Source organism: Nicotiana attenuata, unplaced genomic scaffold (genome assembly GCF_001879085.1).
Source record: "Nicotiana attenuata strain UT unplaced genomic scaffold, NIATTr2, whole genome shotgun sequence".
Lineage (NCBI taxonomy): Eukaryota > Viridiplantae > Streptophyta > Magnoliopsida > Solanales > Solanaceae > Nicotiana > Nicotiana attenuata.
This window is the reverse complement of record NW_017672605.1, coordinates 97,553-102,163: the sequence shown is the minus strand read 5'-3', so window position 1 is coordinate 102,163 and position 4,611 is coordinate 97,553.

Here is a 4,611-nt window from a genome sequence, read left to right as displayed (position 1 = left end):
TCATTTTACTCATTGTTTTATTCACTTGTTGAAACTATTGAAAGATGTTTTTAAAAAAAAGGGTTTTACTGAAACTGAGTCGTTTTTACGAGATAGATGATTTCTGGACTGTTTTGGAAATGTAAAGTATTTGTTGTAGTGCTATGACGTGAGATTATCTATTTTCTTACTGCTCAGCTGCTTTTACTTTAATTACTCACTGAGTTGGCGTACTCACATTACTCTCTGCACCTTGTGTGCAGATCCAGGAGTCTCGGGACGCGATAGTGAGTGCTGATCAGTCTTCCAGCAGGTCTCCGGAGTTGGCTAGGTAGTTGTTTGGCGTTCGTAGCCCTGCACTTCTCCTTCTTACCTTACTTATAATCTTAGTATTTTGTTTTCGGACTATGTTAGCCTTTCTTGTTCTTAGATGGGTTTGTAGTTGCTCATGACCGGTGACACCCCGATGTCGAGCTTATGTCATATTTCTGCACTGCTTATTTAGACTTATACTATGAGATATTTTGTATTAATGGCTTAAAAATGACTTTTATGGAATAATGGTTTGATTGGAAATTGTGTCGGCTGGCCTAGTTTTACGATAGGCGCCATCGCGACCGGGTCAGTTTTAGGGTCGTGACAAGTTGGTATCAGAGCCTAGGTTACATATGTCTCACGAGTCATGAGCGGGTTTAGTAGAGTCTCGCGTATCTGTACGGAGACGTCTGTACTTATCCTCGGGAGTCTGTAGAACCTTTTAGGAAGAACTTCATATTCTTGAATTCATGTCATGTGAATCTGTTGATTCTATGTCACGACCCCAAACTGGACCCGGTCGTGATGGCGCCTCTCGTGAAGACAAGGCCAGCCGACACAATTCCCAAATTCAATTAAATAATTTTAGTAAGTCAATTTAATGCCTTTTCGATTAACCAGATGTTGCACAATGCGAGTTTAAATAAACACTATACAGCCCGACATCGGGGTATCACTAGTCATGAGCATCTACCAAGGCCTGAATACAACAACAACAGTAAAATGTACTAAGTACAGAAATGAAAATGAGAGGAAGGAGTGGTGCTGCGAACGTCGTGCAGCCACCTTGCTAACTCTGATGACTCCGTGCCTGAGCAACCAACACCCGCTACCGGGTTCCGAAATACCTGAATCTACACACGAGGTGCAGGGAGTAATGTGAGTACTCCAACCTAGTAAGTAATAAGAGTAAATAAATACTGAGCAGTAGGAAAACGATGAATCCACATTTATAAGAGCTCAATAAGCACAACAGGCTTCCAAATCAAAATACAAGTCAATCGTCTTATGTAAAATCCAGCTTTTGGGTAAAAATCATTTGAAAAATGCTTTCCAACAGTTTCAATAGGAGTTCAATACCATTTATAATAAAAGAGATGGAAACCAAAATCGGCCCCTCGGGCGAAACATGGTTCGTATACAGCCCCTCGGCATAACAGAAAATTCACAGTCCTTTTCATAACTTAAGAACTTCAGTTTAGATGAAAGATTATTTAAAACATTTGTTCAACATTTTCAATAGAGACTCGGTCTAAAGATGAGTGAAAACAGTACTTAAATCACCATGTTCAATGGAAACTCACTTTAAAGAGGAGTGAAAACAGTACGTTCATAAACTAGCCCCTCAGGCAAGACATCACTCATGTACATGTATATATATATTTAGCCCCTCGGGCAAGCCTCTCAGTCACTCGTGACTCAACTCTTACCAATCAGCACTCATACTCAGCACTCACACTCAATAGGTACCATATAGTAACCGCTGCGGCGTGCAGCCCGATCCACATATCGCTGCGGCGTGCAGCCCGATCCATATATATAGTCGACTGCGCTCACTGGGGGTGTGCAGACTCTGGAGGGGCTCCTACACCCCAAGCGCTATACCTCTGCGGCGTGCAGCCCGATCCAACATATCGCTGCGGCGTGCAGCCCGATCCATATACATATATATATAAAATATATATTGCTGCGGCGTGCAGCCCGATCCTTAAATATAATCCTCACAACCAGACCCTCGGCCTCTCTCAGTCATTGACCTCACTATCAGACCCTCGGTCTATCTGAGTCATCAACCTCACAATCAGACCCTCGGTCTATCAGTAAATCAGGGAACTCAGCCCAAACAGTTTTTCATATTTTTAAGAAGTAAAGTGATAAAAACCAGATTTAAACAATAAACAGGTAAAACAGGACTGAGGTTATGCTTTCAACAAACAGAGTGAGGAAAAATAGTAAAAATGTCCCGAAGGGTCTCAACAGGTCGGCACAAGGCCCCAAACATGGCATACAACCCAAATTATAATATCAATCTCTAAAATATGGAATATCATAAGATTTCAAATCAAATACGCGACTTAACAGTCGAACGGGACGGACCACGTCACAATCCCCAATGGTGTACGGCTCCACGCTCGTCATCTAACGTGTGTGTCACCCAAATTAGCACAACGATGTGAAATCCGGGGTTTCAAACCCTCAGGACAGTATTTACAATCATTACTTACCTCGATCCGGTCCAAACTCTAGCCCGCGATGCCTTTCCCCGCACGAATCGACCTTCGGATGCTCCAAATCTATCCACAATCAGTACATAATCATTAGAATGTTCTAAGGGAATGAAGCCCACTCGAAAATATTCAATTTACATCAAAATTTCCAAAAATTTCTCAAACCCGGCCCCCAGGGCCCACATCTCGGAACCCAACAAAAGTCACATCAATAGAATCCTCGTCCTCACACGAGTCTATACATACCAAGAACATCAAAATCGGACCTCAATTGCCCCTTCAAATTCCCAATTTACACTCTCCAATTTCAAGCTCTAATCCCCAATTTTAGGCTTTAATTTCCACATATTTCATGAATAAACAAGTAAATATCAACATAGGATCGAGTATTGAGTTCACAAATCTTACCTCCAGGTGTTATATCCTGAATCGCTCTTCAAATCCTCTTAGCAAGCTCCAAAGTCGCCCAAAAATGGAGGAACTAAGCCTCAAAATCGCTGAAATGAGTTTTTAAAACATTCTGCCCAAGCCTGAAAATCCTTCTTCGCGAACGCGGTCAAAGCCTTGCGTTCGCGAAGCACAAAATAAATTTGACCAAAATTTCCTCTTCGCGATCGCGACCTGCCCATCGTGAACGCGATGCTTCCTCAGACTAAACCTTGTGATCGCGTTACACCACTCGCGAATGCGATGAATAAAAATGCCTCAAGCCCTGCTGACCAAATTACTTTACGCGAACGCGATTCACCCGCGAACGCGATGCCCAAACAATCAGCCCTTCGCGAACGCGGATCCTCCCTCACGAACGCGAAGGCTAAAATTCCAGCCTTCACCTGCTAACCCTTCGCGAACGCGAGGGCCTACTCGCGAACGCGAAGTTCAAATTTTTCCTGAAATCCTTCAGCAGTTTTCTGCAACTTTTCAAAACATGAAATGGCCCGATTGACCACCCGAAACTCGCCCGAGGCCCTCGGGACCTCAACCAAATATGCCAACATATCCCATAACATCATTCAAACTTGTTCCAACCTTCGGAACGCTCAAAACAACATTACAACACCAAATTTGCATCAAATTCAAGCCTAAGAATTCCAAAATCTTCTAGATTACGCTTTTGATCAAAAACCTGACAAAACCACGTCCGAATGACCTGAAATTGTGCACACACGCAACAAATGACACAACGGAACTACTGCAACTTTCAGAATTTCATTCCGACCTCTATATCAAAATCTCCCCTATCAACCGGAAAACGCCGAAATTTCAATTTCGCCAATTAAAGCCTAAACCTTCCATGGACCTTCAAAATGCATTCCGATCACGCTCCTAAGTCCCAAATCACCTAACGGAGCTAACCAAACCATAAAAATTCTAATCTGAGATCAAATACAAACAAGTCAAATCTTGGTCAAACCTTTCAAATTTCAAGCTTCAGCTGAGAACTGTTCTTCCAAATTCATTCCAATTACCCTGAAAACTGAAACCAATGATTTACATAAGTCATAATACACCACACGGGGAAAGTCATGCCCGAGAACTGGTGAGCGAAGTGCAAAAGCTCAAAACGACTGGTCGGGTCGTTACATCCTCCCCTACTTAAACACACGTTCGTCCTCGAACGTGACCAGAGTTGTTCCAGAAGCCAACCAATCGTTGAATAACCTTACCATGCATATACCCGGGGTGATCCCACGTCACCCTATCTCATATAGGTCCGATAACACAATGCAACTGAAATTTCACAATCCATCCTAGCCCATTAACCTCAGAACCACATTTTTTTACTTCTGAAATCATCCGCAAGATCAAAATCTCACACCCACACTCTGAATAAGCCCGAAATAGCTGTAATAACCCATACCTGCAACCTCAGGTGCAATCACATGATATACCACATACCTCAACCACTTGTAGCGATAACTTCTAATCACAACCGCTGCACACAACAACCGAATACCGGTAGAAAACCTCTTATCAACTAAAGTCTCATTCTAACACTTTCGTATACTGCCAATGATAATTAAACCACACAGTAAGCCATAACCATTTCTCAGCTCAACCATTCATGAAGCCACTTCTCCTTTGGCAA